Raw genomic sequence first — 17,828 nt, forward strand, 5'->3', positions numbered from 1 at the left:
TACACAAGCTAAAAGTAGATCTGGGTCACTGTCTTCTCATTACACCCATTCCATTTCCCCACTGCACCATCAGCTGTTTATTCTGTCAATGTATTCGCCTCTTCACAGGGATTTTATGGCAAATTCTGATAAATAAACTTCTTTGGTGCTAAGCTGGAAAAGGATAAAGAGTGAGAAGTAATAGCATGGGAAGTCGCATACAAAGCCAAAAGCAAGGAAACAGTGCCTTTGTGTTCTTGTTTATGAAGCTAATGACCTCTTTTGCATAATTACGGTTGCATAAAGTGTGTTCTCACTGCAAAGCTCAAGAGGAAAGCTGTGCTAAACATAGTCACAGAGGAACATGACTGTCACTGAGAGGAAGGAAAGAATGGACACACTACACATGAACTGCTGTTGTTTTGGAGGTTATGGAGTAACTGGAGCCTATATGTAAAATACCTATATGTAAAATAAAATACATTGCTTCCAGTGCTAATAATTAGCTGCCTGTTATTGGTGCCAGTGTGTTTTTTCATTTTATCAGTGTGGTGACTGGGAAAGGTGATTCTGGTTTGATTGGTGCCAGTGTAGCACAACATAAAACATCACAGACAAATGTATTTGTGCCATGCCATTGGAGCTCAACAGTGACTGCCCATCCAGTGGTGCCAAAAGAAAAGGTCCTAGCCATTTTTCTCACAGACTTTCAAAGAAAAATCTGTCTTAAAAGTTTGAAAGCTTGCTCGGAGATAATCAGCTACGTGGTAACTATTCACTACAAGGCTATAAATTTCATTTGAAATCTGTTTCTGAAACTTTATAAACCTCAATTATTAAAACATTTTGCAGACTCTTGCATTTTAAACATCCCTTTTGGACTTAAAATAACCACATTATGAATATTAGTTAGCATGTAGCTGGTTAGCCTCTGCAATGAACTCTTAATATTTGAATTTTCTGAAAAGTCTATGGGAAAAATTTATGGAAAGTTTACTTCTGAAACTTGAGTTCAGCATAACATTTGTAGCTTATTTTGATACATCTTAACTAAAAGAAATCATGTTATTCCTACAAAATTGCTGTATTCTTTTTCTCAACCTTTATTTAAAACACAGAGATTGAAATTTACTTACTCAATACCAATCTGAAAAGGCTCAGCATCTTCTGGACACAAGCTTGGATTTTGAAACAGTCAGAAGGAACTTGTCTGCCGAGACAAGTACAGAGGTGAATTGTTTTAGCGCTTTACCCAATTCCCTCAAGCAGTTAGATGAAATGAAGCATCTGCAGCACCTGGAGGGCTGGGCCTAACATAGACCTTTGAGGAACTCCCAGCTACGAAGAAACACAATGATGTAATGATTTTCCAGGCATGACAACATTGTTCAGCATATTCATTCAAAATGAGCGGCAAGTTAAAATAGGAGTATTCCTGTTCTGTGTTTATCCGAAGTGCAAAGTGTAAATGGATTGAGTGAAGAATATCTGAATGATAGTTAAAAATTAGATGGGAAAAAATACCCGTAATTAATTATATATTGAAATATCTGCCAGCAGAAGCAATTATGGGTTACCCCCAAACCCAATTTTGACTGTTCAATCCAAATATTATTTTATCCCTTACATCCCACCCTTGCTTGCAGGACACACATTTGTACTGTAACTGAATCTATCAAAAAGGAAGCATGCAAAATTGCTCACACTTGAGTGCTCCTCAATGAACAGTGAGAGTGCTCTACGTACAGGCTAATGAATACATTCCACAACACTTTGAGTCACCGCAGATAATGAAGTCTATTTGCATAATTAAAGGGGATGAATCAAAAGGTAATTTACAGTACCCTCTTGTCCCCAGCTAAAACGCAGCTTGAAATGAACACAGGGGAAAGGAGGGGGTGCTGCATACACGATATCCTTCACCCTGGGGAGCCTTTTGAAGTGGTGAGCAAGGTGGGGTTTTTAAAGTAGGCATTAGAAGAAAATTAACCTTTTTACCTTGGCGTGTCACACATAATATCGATGGCATCACCCAGGGAGACACATCCAAAGACCTGTGGCAGCTCACAGTGTGATTCTTACGACACACAGACACTAATACAGTCCGCCATTTTTCCTCTCGATCAATTCTCGCCACCTTCTACCAGCTCTCGTTTCATTTCTCTCCCATCCGTGCACTCCGCCTCACCCCCAAAGCCTCCAGTCAGCACTCAGCTATAGAATTCCATTACAAGGCCAGTGATGCAGCACTTCAAAGCCGGCACAACTGCACAGTGCATGTGTACGAGTGCGGCCATGTGTACTCGCAATACAGTGTTACCCAGAGATGTTTTCTGCTTTGTGCAGGGAATCTCATCATCACTGATGTCCCCAGCCAATATTTATCTTGCAGTGTGTGCAAACAGCTTTTTTCAATCGGAAACATGCTGTAAGCAACTTGTGTAGCTCAAATATAATGCCAGAAATGTACGAGGGATGTTTTTTGTGGATTTCAGCAGTTCCACTTCAATTCTTCAGTTTTAATTGTATTGATGTCTGAATTGTTCCTAATGAAAATATTACAGGTTCCTTCAACACGAGAAAGTTAAAATATGCATTCCTCAAGAACACATCTGCATTAGTTATTTAGCAAAACGTTCTTTCACTTGAGACCCCTTGAAATATCAGTGAATTAGACCCACACACCAATCTGTATTGAGATATGTTTCACTAAAATATGTCTTTGATCATTCATGAACAATCTTAATGTCCATACTGAATTCAAATTGACACATCCTCCTCAAGACTTAAATTGTACACAGTCTCAATTGTCCTGATGTTAACTGTGACTGAAAGAGCAAAGTAGAATTACTGCTATACACATACAGCACTCTCATAATCAGCTCACAAAGGAGACACATCGGGATAATACAGGAACAAAGTATTTATCCATATTGTGGCTTGTGGCTTGGTCTGACCACCCACTATGAGAAGGGCACTGTGAAGCCTCTTGATGCTGCAGTATTGAAGATGAGGTCCTTTAATATTGGAATGGATTTTTCAACATTTATTTTAAACACTTTCTCATCTACATTTATTTATTAATTCAATCATTTCCAATGTAACTAAAATACAAGGTCTGACCGCTTAACCCCAAACACATTTCATTTGAGCTCCAATAAAGCACATCTCTGTAGGGGTTCATTTTTTCTTCAATTAGATTGTTCCTGCATTTCCACTGGTAAATTATTCAGCCTGAGAGCCATCAGCAGACAGGCCGGGTTGTATAAATGTTTTAGCGTGTGCGTGGGGAGACCAGTGAGTGACGTTACAGACCATGAAAATAGTTTTTAGTTGTTTCCAGTGCTTTCAAACATTTCCTGTGCCGTCTGTCATAGTGCCCCTATCTCACCTCCCTCCACATTCAACTCTTCGCTCTGCTGGACCGGATGAGGCCAGATGAACTAGCTTCTTTTCGCACATGTATTCCTGAATGTAAATGGAGAGAGTCAACTCGAATGGATGTCAAGTAAAAGGAGCAGAAAACAGACAGTTGAAAATAGCTACAATGTGGGTTGGACATCTGTGGGGGAAGTAGGAAACAGCGAGTGGACTAGCATACCTGCAGTGTTTCTGTTAAAGTTTCATTCACCTTGTATGTGAGCAGCACACTTATTGTAGTCTATTTGTGGATAAGGCTTAATATATGAGAATGTAACCAGGTCACTACTGGGGTAACAAATTAGAACAAAATTTGATTCTTGTGAAAACAGTAAAATTATTATAGTGCTTGTAAATGTTAATTTGAGACATGCGTGGGTAACTATTTTAATTAAGTCAGCCTCCAGTTCATAATGTACAAATCTATACAATATTTGAAATTAAACCAATAGCTTCAAAATAGATAAAAATAAATGAATAAAAAAAGAAAGAAATAGAAATTGTGTTAGGTTTCTAGGCTCAGCAACCTCGACTTTGATATTTTTTAAAATCATCATTTCTAAGTGTCCAAATCTCATTTAGAAAATCTTTTTTTTTTTCCAGCCTTTGGCAGTTCTTCTTCATAAATAATAATACTTTCCTCATGTGTGTTACCAATATATAAGACTACTCAAAGACGTTATTTTATTGCACGTGTGGTGTCAGTTGTGGGTTGTGGGTCTTTCTTGCAGTGTAGTGTTATTGTGACTGGCCTTCCTCACCCAACAGAAGCTGTGAGAGTTAAGTGTGGACTGAAACTGTGAAGTCACTGTTGTTGTGAAGAAGACTGGAGGAGTCTAAATAGCACTGTAACGGGAACAACTTTAGTCTGTAAAAATTAAGCATGATGAAAACAAAGATGGAGAAAAGAGACAGTGTATAGATGAACCCCAAAAATGAAATAATTTGATCTTGGCAAAATCATACAGGATTATAATATGTGTTACTGGTCAAATTGAATAGAGTTGAAAGATTAAATACAGGCTCCATAATGTTTTATGCATTCAACAAACAGATCACCTAACATATATTTTCCTGTTATCTACTCAAGTAAAAGAAGACATATTATGCCTTTGTCTGCTACAGTCTATGATATATATGGTTCAGCAATATTGATCTAAAAAAGCAATAAAAAATAAGATAAATAACTTCACAAGGTGAAAATGACAGCACTGATTTCTGCCTGCCCTTTTACAATATGTCAATGTAAATATCATCACAACAAAGTGCCACACTGTCAGACCATGCTGACCCACAGACAACCCTGGGTAGATACGGTTCACAGTAGTGAACGGCAGATAATCCTAATGCTCTTGTATCACCAATTAAGAGGGGAAAATCTCATAACAAAGTAAGTACATAGCATTGGACGTGTATGAACAAAGTAAGCACAGAGCATTGGGCGTGTGTGGTTGCATGGTGCATTTTGAGATGGCACCAAACTAGAATCAGCTTCTCTCTAGTACAGTCTGATTGACACCTGCCTCATGCTCTGGATGTGGTGTGAGTGACCATTTGTCTCGTTTGACAGGGGCCCACCACAGAGTGTCAGAAACAAGGCCAAGATACAAGGAAGTGTATGTTACAAATAAAATGACATATTTTGGCACAATGTGTTGTGCTGTTGTCAAAGGGAGTCTATTGCCTACCATGGCATCCAGCCAAAGTAATTTGTGGCCCAAGATCATAGGCTGTATAATGAAGTGAACTAAGGAAATGTGACGTCACCCAGCCAAATGAAGCTCGTCAAGGCTAGCAGTTATAGGAGCAAATTTGGAGCCAGCCATTTTCTTCCATCCGGTTGCGCGGGCAGCAATCTAAGCAAACACTGCCAGACTTTCCTCATCCCAGACATGTCCTCCAGCTGGTGGGACCCCAAGGAGTGTGACTAAGCTCCTCGCCCTATCTCTAAGGGAGGGCCCAGCCACCCTGCAGAAGCAACCCATTTCGGCCACTTGTGTCCGCGATCTTGTCGTTTTAGTCATTATCCAAAACTCATGGGGTAGGAACGTAGATTGACCGGTAAATAGAGATTTGCCTTTTGACTCAGCTCCTTCTTCACCACAACAGTCCGATACGTTGATCCACCTGTCGATCTCATGCTGCATCCTCCCCTCACTCATGAACAAGACCCCAAGATACTTGATGCTCCACTTGAGGCAAGGACTCACCACCCACCTGGAGAGGGCAAATCACCTTTTCCAGTCGAGAATCATGGCCTCAGATTTGGAGGAGCTGATTCTTATTCCAGCCACTTCACACTCTGTGTGAGATTCTGTGGTTCCTGAACCGGACCCCCTCCGGCCCCTGGCTGCACCTACAATTTCTGTCCACAAATACAATGAACAGAACTGGTGACCAAGGACAGCCCTGGTGGAGTCCAACATGCACTGGGAACAGGTCTGACTCACTGCCGGTAATGCAAACACAGCTTCTGCTCCGGTCATACAGGGACCAGACAGCCCATAGCAAAGGTCCCCAGACATCTCCAACATCCCCAGTCGAGGTCAGCATCTCTCCGCCCGCACTGTAAACAGTGTTGGTGAAGCACTGCTTCGCCCTGCTGAGGCATCAGATGGTTTGCCATGATCTTTTTGAGGCCGTCCAATAGTCATCCTTCATGGCCTCCCTGAACTCCCCACAACCCAGGGTTTTTGCCTCTGCGAACACTCGAACCATGGCATGCTTGGCCCGCTGGTACTCATTAGCTGCTTCAGGAGTCCAACAAGCCTAGCTCAATAGGACTTATTCTTCAGCCTGACGGCATCCCTTATTTCTGGTGTCCACCACCAGGTTTGGGGGTTGCCGCCACAACAAGCACCGCAGATCTTACAACCACAGCTTTGAGCAGCTGCATTGACAATAGAGGTGAGCAACATGGCCCACTCAGAATCCATGTCCCCAGCCTCTCCCAGGATCTGGGAGAAGCTGGGGACTCAGAGCTGTGAGCGCCCTTGCTCGAGCACGGTGTTCCTTATGGACAAACTGTGGCTAGCACAGAAGTAGTATAACAAAACACCCCCCAGGTTTAGATCAGCGAGGCCATTCTTCCCGATCATGCCCCTCCAGGTGTCACTGTCGTTACCCACATGGGTGTTGAACTCCCCCAGTAGAACAACGGAGTCCCTGGTCTGTGCACTGTATAGTACCCCTCCCAAGGACTCCGAGAAGACTCGGTACTCTGCACTGCCGTTTGGCCAGTAGGCCAACACAACAGTGAGAGACCTGTCCCTGACGCGAAGGCGCAGATACATGACCCTCTCGTTCAATGGGGTGAATGAGACACATGGCGGCTGAGCTGTGGGGCAATAAACAAGTCAACACCAGCTCTCCCCACAGGCAATGCCAGAGAAATGGTCTAGTCCCTTTCAAGAAGTTGGGTTTCAGAGCCCAAGCTGTGCGTGGAGGTGAGGCTGACTATATCTGGTAATGCTCAACATCCTGCACAAGCTCAGCCTCCCTCCCCCTCTGCAAGGTGGCAGTCCATGTCCCTAGAGCCAGTCTGAACCACTGGTCTGACCCATGCCCCGAGACCTGTTTGCCATGGGTGACCCTACCAGGGCCATGAAGCCTCGACAGCATAGCTCCCAGGATTATTTGGATGCTCAAACCCCTCCAACACGTTAAGGTGGCGTTTCAATGAGGGGGAATTTGGAGTCAAATTCCCTATTTGGAATTCTGACTGCGAATATCATAGCAACCAAAGAGCCAATCCAGAGCAAGGCTGTTGAAGGTAACACCCCTTCCTGCCTGCAGTTCTGGTTTAGCAGGGAGCAGGTGCTTAGCAACGCTACCTTGGCAAGCAACCTTGGGAAAAGAAGGGACCTGATTTGTCTGTTATTAATATTCATATCTTGATTTAGGGATAAAATAGCAGAATAAAAACCTGAGGATCATGAACATTTTAAGAGCAAAATGACGAGTCTGACAGCAGCAGTTACCGAGAGAAGTTTTTCAACAAAAAATGAATTGGAGTCAGAGTTGATGAAGCTGGAAGCGTGCCTATGCTCACTTCATATTTGGAGTGCGCTAGCAGGTTAGCTATGTCCATTCATATATATAGTCGATGCTCAAGACAAAGGGTTGCCTGTTTTGTATTCCATAGTCTAGAGGTGGGCGGGCATGACAGCACCATTCAGGTCACAGTGGAATAAAGGGCTCACTGGGAAGGCCCAAGGGACCCTACTGGGGTTTGATGGACCCAGAGACCTGCTTGTTGTACCTAAATCCCTAACTGGCTGTTTACAAATTTTGAACACTGCTTTTATTAGCTAGACAGATGCCCAGTTATTTTACTGAATATTGCCTTTAGTAATTTAAACTTTAAACAGCATAACAGAAATCTTTAATCTGTAATAAAATAAAAATCTAAAATCTGTAATCTTTTAACCTTTTTCTACTGGACAATTTTTATTTATTGTAAAATAAACATTTGTAAACTCAATGCTACCCTTGACCTTTCTTTATACTGGTAGTAATTGATGGCAAAAGATCTCTGTGGCACTGTTTCCTAAATCAGAGAGTTGACATGAATGTATATAGTATTGTATATATGTCGTAGTGTTTGGGGGATCAAAGATTCAGACTCGGGGTAAAAAGTTGAACAGAGAAACATTGAAATATAAATGTAGGTTGATGGAGCAGATAGTAGAGAGTGGCATCATAGGCTGACATCTTTGAGCCGTTCGTAGGTAGTGGGGTCAGAGGCTAGGGTGTTCGTACTGGTTGAGGTGAGCTGGGTCGGAGGCGGAGGTGCCGGGTAGTTCCAGGGAGTAGTTCTTTGCAATATACCTCTATTGTATATTGTATCATTCATCATTACACAAACCAACATAAAATTGTAGTAAGCTATTGTTAGGATATCAGTTCTTGGTTCAGAGTTGTATCAATGTATTGTAGTCCCAACGAACATTTGCATACTGTAAAACAATTTTGGTGCTCATTAATAACGTTGTAATAATTAATTAGACACTTGAGGCATTTTAGACAAAAAGAACATGGAGTTAGTAGTTAATTGTCTGAGCATGTCATTGTCAAAGATAGAGAATTGAGGTGGAGACAGTGAGGTGGACAGCCAGTGCAAGATTAATAGTATATTGGCTCTTACAGAATCCCTCAGTTAATCATGAGAGATGGCTCTGAGAGTGTGTTAGGTGCTGTCAGTGTATGTAGATCGAAGGCATTGATTGTTGAAGCTATCGCACCTCGGAGGTTGTCAGCTGCCTGTCAAATGGAGATGGAGAGTATATCTGTTACAGTGCAGGAGTAATATGTGACAGTCTGCTTTCTATATATAGGTGTTTATACAATGCTTTACATCTGTCATGTACATAATTAGCCATGCCCGATTACTGTTAAATCTTATGGCACACTGCATGTCCTCATCTTGGTGACATCTCATTTTCGTCCATCACATTCTCCGTGGCAGATTGAACACATCTGTCAGACGAGCCGCTCTCCACTTGACAAACATTTGTCCTTTGTTCATGGCATATGCGGCTGCTGCAACCTTGAATGGACTGATTTTTGTCCCTGACAACTGCACATTTTTCCTTCCTCACAGTACACACACACACACACACACACACACACACACACTAACATGTAGTGTTCTCTCCATGTGCTCTTGTGATGTGCCAACCCCCAGGGGTGCTAGGTGAGGTGTCAGCAGTGATCTGATAGCTATGAGGTGGTCCAAATGCATGACTCCTCTTAACTCTGATCCTCTTTCAGCATCCATCTTGAAAATCCCTCCATAGGTCGTCCCTGTCGCTTTAGTGGATGAGCTGACTCACTCCATCCCAGGGATTTAACACATTGTCCTTTTTTAACAATCTTTTTGTAATTCTGCAATTTAGGGTAAGTTTAGGTACAACTTTTATCTTCAGCCTAGCAGCTGAACCAAAGGACCATGTGGAAATAAGTTTCAAAAACTTCAATTAATTCTAATTACGAGTTGAGCTGGAAAAAAAAGGTTGACCAGGGCTAGAGCCTGCATGCTCTGTTGGCTGTGAAGAATGCTAAAGAAGCTGGAGAAGAGAACAGAGGGAAAGCCCGTCAGGTGAACTCTGAGACGACACCGCAGCAAGTTTTAATGAAGAGGTAATCATGTGGAAATTACAGCTGAGTAATCATTGATTAATAACTCCATGTTTTACACGGAGGTCAGGGATTGGTGAGGCTGCACTGACTGCCTCAGATTAAACGCTTTGATTGGTTCCCTAAAAACCCAGTCAGCTGAGTGCACAATGACTGCAGTTAGATAAATGGGCTCATAACTTCCCTAAAGTTCCTCTTTTCTCCTCCCCCAATCCCTTCTCTTCATTTGTATGCTAAGTCCTATCCCTTAGGCTCCCCTTCCTTCTCTTTAATTTTCAGCCATCTTTTTTTAATCAATTTTCTTTTATCTCGGGGAAGTTATTTTAATACTCCTACATCTTATTTCATTCTCAGCAAGACTGTGTGGGGATATCAATTATTCAATGGAGAGGGAGCAGAGGAATATGTTAATATTGATTAAGCTTTTGCCACACCTAGAAGATTACACTCTCTTATCACTGTGCTAGTGCTGCATTAGCCAGGCAAATGAAAGGACACACAGATACAGTGTGCTGGAGATACTCTCTTGTGCTTGAGTGTTGCACATGTTTGGAGCAGAGATTAAAACCCTATTTACACTCTATGAGCAGTAAAAAGAGGACACACTGTGAATTCAAAATGACAATTCTTTGAAGCTTAAATGTGCTGGAGATATAAATCCACAGTGGAGGCTTGGGGCCATAGGAAGTCAAATACATTGTACCATGATAAGTGCAAGAGTCAGCCCTGTATGACAACTAATTACACCATGCTTTTCTAATAATGTTCTGTCTCGTTTGTGTTGTTTTTTTTGTGTTGGTTTTGTGTTGTCCCTGCTCTAATTGATGTGTTATTGCTACAGGCCACAGCGCAACTTTTGGGCAGTGATACAAGAGATATTGTGGCATTTGTATCTCATTTCCCCAGGGGCCTGTAGGGCAGCCAGGAGCGGTATATCTGTCAGTGTACAGAGCAGCAGGCAGAGGGCCTAGAGAGAAGGGCCTGGGACAGCGGTGGGCGTTAGGGGGACAGCATGTCATTGTGCGTGCCAACAGGCCAGTGAGATATGCGAGTGTTTAAGACACCGCTCCAGGAGGCAGCAGCTGTAAAAGCCCTATTTTGGATTCATAAATGTGGAAATGGACAGGTCACCCATGCACATAAACAACATCCAGATACACAGCCTACATCAGGTTAATGGGCACGCAAGTGGCAGTTTTCTGCACTGTTTTAATATTTATAAAATACCTTTATGTGATGACATGATTATAATGGGCATCTGGGTTAGTAACAGCGTAAATAAGGCATTTGGTGAGAAGGAGTTTATTTACCATCAGTGCAGAACCTGAGAGTTGGAGACATGAACTCTAAAGACTTTGTCACAGTATTGTCCATTCAACCTTGCGCCTGCCCGTGGGTCGAGATAACAAGAGCAGTGCTGGCATCATTGAGCTGGCATAGCTCAGAAGTGCAATTTCTCTAATAAGAAGCATGACAATAATGTCATGATCTACTATTTGATTCCAACTATATCATAGATCAGCTATGTTTGGCAGTGTGCACACACAGCTACATGGTGCTCATTGTGACCATCAGTTTGCTGGAAATGTCTCAGTGGCATGTTTGCAGAACACAGTGGAGATGTTGTTTTGTTGTTTCTCAGCTAAAGAAATCAGGAGAGAGAGGGACATGAGACCATCAGATAGGCAAAGACTGAGACAGGACGAAAAAGACGAGAGTCCCCTGCACTGCATTAATTCTCCACTTACCAGTCTGAGCATGCTTGTTCCTGTGAGATTAGCCTGATAAAATATGTGAGTGTGTATGCGGCGTTCGCGTCTCTCTGTCGATACTTGTGAATACGCTCTCTCCCTCCCTGACCAGATTAGGCTGATTTGTCAGTGATGCAGGAGTTCATCCATGATTAATAGCCTAGTGTGCTGGAAACAATGTTATTCTGCATTAGCGACCTGTGGGATGCTAGTACAAGTCAACGCACATGTAGCAGAGAAGCTGTGTGAATATCAGCTGATTTCTTGGTCCAGACATGTTGTAACTGTTGCAAAGTTGGTGTAGCGGTCCACAGTGTGCGAGTGGTGCACACGCACTCTAACCTGTATTATTCATGAGTGGTCCCCTCAGCACGGTGGCTCTGACAGGTTCGACAGAAATCAGGGAGAACCAGAGCACATCAAAGCCTCATACAGGTGTGCCCATCACCCCTGACATCAGCGTCCATCTGAGGTTAAGTGAGTCGAGTGCTGGGAGACTTTCTTTTATGGAGCTGTTGCCATATCAACAGGTGTTGATGGCAGTAACAGAGTCCTGGAAATTTATATTTTTTACTAGATCAAAGTCCATAATATCTAAAAGATGGAGAAACAGCATTTAGCCAGTAATATCTTTTTTCCTGGAGAGTTTATAAGCTGGAAGTTGGTTGTGTTGCTCCATATGCATACTGTTGTTGTGTCTTTGGCCAAAACAGCATGTGTGTGAGTGCAGGTTTTCAGAAGTCTTTGGAGGAAAATGGCATGTCACCCTCAAACCTTCTAATTAATTGTGGGTTATGGCCCACAGTAGAAGCCTACTTGTAAAAAATGTTTTCAAAACATTGGTCATGTTTGATGGCTGTACCTCAAGTCTGTCAATTTGATGTGTTAGAAGAGGAATACTGATTGTTTAAATGTCCAAAAGTTGTGAGTAAGACTATATAAAGAGTGACTATTGAAAGTGTGAGAGAGGCTGATACCTGATAGAGACACAAGGAGTGGATGGGATAACTATGGGAAGCACACTGTGAAAGCAAGGCAGGAGGATCAATACAAAATGTACTTTGTGGAGATGGAGAGCCAAGAAAGTCTGCAGCCAATTAAATAGAAAGATCAGAGAGAGAGAGGGAGAGAGAGAGGGCAGGAATATACTAGAGAAGCTATTTGATGAAGTTCCATTATTTTACTATGTCCAACACATTGATTGGAACACACCTAATACTGTAGTGTGCAAAATATAATTGTAATGCTACGTACAGACAAATCAAAACTGAGTCAAATAGCTCTATTTGGACACCTATTTGGGTACATGCTTGAAACACATGGATGTTCACTGGACTAGCCTAGAGGCACATCCACATGGATTTTGCATGTACAACTGACGAACTTTGATTTTTTTTTTTTTTTTTTTGCAGGAATTAAGAATAATTTGCTCACAACAATGACAACATAATTCCGGGTTTGGTTCCTGAACTACATGTGTACACTAAAAACTAAACATCATACTGCTGTTATGTAGGACTGTGAATGTATAGACACATCCAAACAGCACGGACACACAGAAACATAGATGATAATCTTTATCATCAACACAGGCAGTTATCGAGATTGCCCGGAAGCAATGGCTTGACTTTACGCCCTCTGTCACTTTCATCATGAGCGAGTATCAATCGTAACAACTAACTTTTCTCTCTTCAACTTCTGCTCCTTTCGGCAGATGCATCCATTTTTCAGAGGCGGACATGAATATTTCAAGCGTGAGTGACAGATCCAGTGAAGAATGAAAAGCGAGAAGTGGAGGGGGGTGCATGGAGTCCAGGGAGGTACGGGTAATCACATTTGGTTTTGCAGATCTCATAAATGACTTAAGCTCTGCAGATTTCAATCAGACTACCTTACTCCTCGTCATCCTCATCGATTTCAATCAGTGGTTGCTCTCCTCCTGAATCTATGTGGCTCGCTCATGTCATTACAACTCTTAACAGAAACCTGTGATGAACTAAAAAATGGGTATGGAGAATTGTTTTCTGTTTGTGAGATGCATTGACCAATGATCAAGCACTATCCAGTCTCATGGAGACTCACAGCTGTTTCTTTTTTTTTTTTTTTTAAGTTCAATACATACTGGTTTAAATTCCAACATTGTTGCTCTGATGGTGTTTTCATTAGTCTTATTACATTTAGACAGACACTTTTAAATGTTGTAAAATGTCACAATTGTGACTTTGATCCACTTTCATTTTATCCCCTAAATAAGATCAACATTTCAGAAGTTTCTTTTCCAAGTAATGCCATGTATTTAGTAGTCCAGTCAATAAAACGATCAAAGATGATCTGTCTATAGTATTCCAATATTCCTCTGGTCACATATGGGAGATTGGGTTCAAGAAAAGTGATAAGCAATCACAGCAGATCTGGGAACAGGACTGAAAAATCGTTTTTGAAAAAAAGTGTATTGAAACATGCGCTTCTTTTATTCTGCCTTTGCTCTTTAATTGATTTATTCCACTGGAGATACAGCCACTGAAACAGGAACGCATTTTTTTCGGAGGCGGGCAGGTGGGAAATCGGAGAACTTGTAACCTATATTATTGTGCTTTTACAAATACAGTCAAGGAGATAAGAGTAATACCCCCTGCTTTCTCGGAAATGGAGGTCTGATTTACAAACACACAACTGATATAAAATCCATTTCCCTAGAAAATCGAGGAAATAATCTCTCTCCCTTTAATGCTGCGAACAGGGGAGTTGGGTCTGAGGGAAGGCAAATAGAATTGTTTGCCGACTGTTGTGTTATGATTGTGTGTTTGTGCGTGTGTGTGTGTGCGTGTGTGCGTGTGTGTGTTCTTGTTGTGGTGAAGCCCAAGTGAGTCTTCCGCATATTTGGCCCCAGAGATCCATGCTGCAAAAACTGATGAGGCAGATAGGATCGTTGATTACTGCACGTGTATATTTCAGTTCATGTTTCTCACATGGTGCAGTGTATGTGTGTGAGAGAGACAGTGACAGTGACAGTGAGAGATGGAGTACGACGCACACCCACCTTAGGCACAACTCACTCTAGCTGTGGCCCAATCCAGTGATAGTGTCCAACAATCAGTGTATTCCAATAAGTTGATAATAAGACAAACAGGACACCAGTGAAACAGGAATGGGGGTAGCGGACCGTCTAGAAACATATCTCTGCAGTGTTGCCACCACTACCAACACCACACTGTAGAATGGCATTAAATGACATTTGTAATTCCTACTGGGGCTTTGACAGCTAATAGTACAAGGTACAGACCAGAAAAGAGGGGATCCCAGTTCTTTTATATGTGAAACAAGTCAGCTTTTGAAATGCTATAATTATACCCAACTGTATCATAACTTTATTTAGAAATAAATAGATGAATAAAGCCTTTAGCCTTTAGAATTTAAAGGCTTGTTTTCTTATCAGGCAGACTATTACACAGTTTGTCAAACCTTCAAAAGTCAAGCTCAGTCAATTTTCAGTAAATAGATTCTCATTATGACCAAACAAGACAGAAAGAACTGTGAGCAGAATGTGAGTAGTGAATAGTTGAGAGGCAAAAGGATCTGTCAAAGCCTTTGGAACAAGGAGTGCCGAGTCAACTGAATGAACCATTTTCTGAAGAGAAGATGGCTATGTGTCCTCAAAGCCCTGATAACCACATTTATTCTGTTCTTCTTTGATTTGATTGAACTGAAGACTTGACTTGTAAAAAAATGACTTACAAATCAAATTAAATATCTGATTAAAAAATCCACCATTTTCTCATTTCACTGCAGATCTCTGAATGCATGAGAGACTGATTGTAGAAGTGGGTTGATGCATTGTCCACAAAAAAAAGAACACTCACAAACCATGTCCGTTATGTTATATGAAGCAATCCCTCGATAAAGGTTGCTTCTATAGAGTCTGCAATGTCAAAAAACAACTGTTACCATGAAAATCCATTATATTTGTATTTCTGGCAGTAGTGCAGCATGGCCATAGATACATTTGCCAAAACAATCTTAAAAGTAATTGAATGAATGCTGGGTCACTACTGGTACATTTCATTCATTTATCTCTGTTTACTGTCAGAATAGTTTTGAACGAGAGCTAAATTTAGTTTTTAGTACCATATAATCTCCCTGTTTGACGTCATAATCCCAAACTCTATTGAATGAAGGCTTCCCGGAAACAAATAACTTGTTGTTAAATAGAGTGTGTTATTTGTAAGAATGTGGAAAGCATTTTGGTCAGTGCTTTGAAAGATATAGATCAATATATTTTGTTAATCAATTAAAAAGTTGCACCTTCAAACCACAGTGAATGTTGATGAAGCTGATACTGGTGGCTTGAGCTGTTGAGGGGCGGGCAGACAAGAATTAGTAACTGTCTCCATGGTAACAGCAATGGGAGCTGGCAGTGTTTTCGCCGACCCAAGACCTGCCTTTGACATCATGCCCTGTGTAGTTAACCCTTGATCTGAGAGACACACATTCAGACCTGTAATCACGCACACACTAGGTCCATGTGCGCCACACACACACACGCCCTCACACACATGCACAGTGAAGTCGACTGCGAGCTATCATTAAGCCTCTGACATGGAGCAGGCAGCACTGTGCTTTCCCCTAGGGCCCTGACTGAGGTTAACCAGGCTTTTCACACTCAGCCCAGCATTTACTGAGGGGGTGAGGGAAATGCCACAGCAGCGGGCACACATGCAAATATGTGTCCACAATTCAGGCAAAAAAGGAACTGGAACTCAATAAATAAATCAAGAGAAATAAAGTGGTCTTTAAAACAAGAGGTGTTTCTACATTTGGAATATGTTTTAGTCACACCACAACTAGCAGCATTTCACAATTTATCTTCAGTCAGTGGTTACCCAAACATTTAAATTTAACCCTTAAAGCCTAAATTCTCTTGCCTGTGCCTGTACATTCCAGGTGTATTTGCCAGTTTTCAAATAGGCATGATTGACAGGTAGATTAGCCAATCAAGGATGTGCTTGGTCCATCCGTATTAAAACAAACATGGCTGTTTATGAAGAAAACAGAAAGGAAAAAAAAATATCATAGGGGACTGGAAAACGTGCAAATTTCTGCGGAATCAGTGAGTGAAACACTGAACTCTGCCAATCTGAGATGAGAGAAATCTCACTTTATTTGTAAATGTTAGATGACCAACAAGAATTGTGGATCAAGCGCCACAAAATGAATGAAGTCAATCTTTGAAAACCTAACAGAAGAATTTGTATTTAAAGATATAATAAAGGGCAAAAATAAGCTAGCAATGCAGGGAGAGTTTTGATTTCTGCATGTGCACATCACGTCATGAAAATGGCTGCCACAACTGAGTGGTGAGAGAAAAGGTTACCTCAACATTTTTGTTCTAGCCGTACACTGACTGGTAAATTCAATTTTGGATTAGCATATATTAGCATATGGTGAGGGAATTTGACTATGGTTGATGCAATATAGGGAATAGTGACAGAACTGGGGGGACCATAACTTGCTGATGTGAAATTTAAATGCTTTGCTTGGAGCATGTATTATCATTATAGACAAAAAAAAAATGCAGCAATTATTATACTTTAAATATAGCCATAAGCAGATTCTCCATCTTGTTAGTTATCTTTATTTGTTGTTATTTCATGTCAACTATCTATAATCTGAAATGAATCATGAGGAGATGAACAGATTGTGGTGTCATGGTAATGTGATTGCTCTGTTGTCTTCCAGATGTCGCCATGTTGTGTCGTAAAAAACACACTTAGTGTCATGCTGGATTTCTGTGTGTTGTTTTTTTTCCCCTGTAAAGTTTTCCCTAAGAGCTCTAGATTTTACATTTCTAACTCAGCCAGCTCTTATCTGAAGGGAAAATGGGATTTACGAAGCTGTTTATGTGTCCACATGATATAGACATTTATTAGACAAGAAAAAAAATGGTTGACCAATTTACAGTGCACCATGTTGTTATCTGAATCCAATTTTGGTTTGAAAAATACCTATTTTGTAAACAAACTATTTCATGTTTCCCTTCTTTGACAATATTTAATTTATTTCCTTCCCTTTCCTTTCCAGCAATGGTGTGTTTTTCAGCATTGGTCTACACAAGTTAGTGGACTAATACTCATAGATATCTACCATCCATATGTTTATTTTCCCCTGTTCTTCTGTCAAAGCTGACATAGCATCAGACAGACATAACGTAGATTGCATCTAGTGGTGGTATATGAGAATACAACATGGCCGGGTCAGCCAGATTAATTATAGATGGTAGCTTTAAAAACAACTACATAAAAATACTACTAGACTCATTGGCAGTGCGCAGTGAAATGCACAGCCAACTCTGTGCTCTGCTGCTGTTTTGGGTTCATCTTCTGAGAGGAGTTTAGCCAGAGCTCCATTTAAAGACAGCCAATGGTTTTGAGTGTCTCCAACTCCCATGATCTCCCGGGGCCTTTTGTGGAGAACAGCCAGTGGTTCCTCAGAGATGAGAGAAAACAACTTGAATCAGTCTTTGTGCTCGGGCTCACTTTCTGT

Source organism: Periophthalmus magnuspinnatus, chromosome 7, assembly GCF_009829125.3.
Source record: "Periophthalmus magnuspinnatus isolate fPerMag1 chromosome 7, fPerMag1.2.pri, whole genome shotgun sequence".
Taxonomy (NCBI): Eukaryota; Metazoa; Chordata; class Actinopteri; order Gobiiformes; family Gobiidae; genus Periophthalmus; species Periophthalmus magnuspinnatus.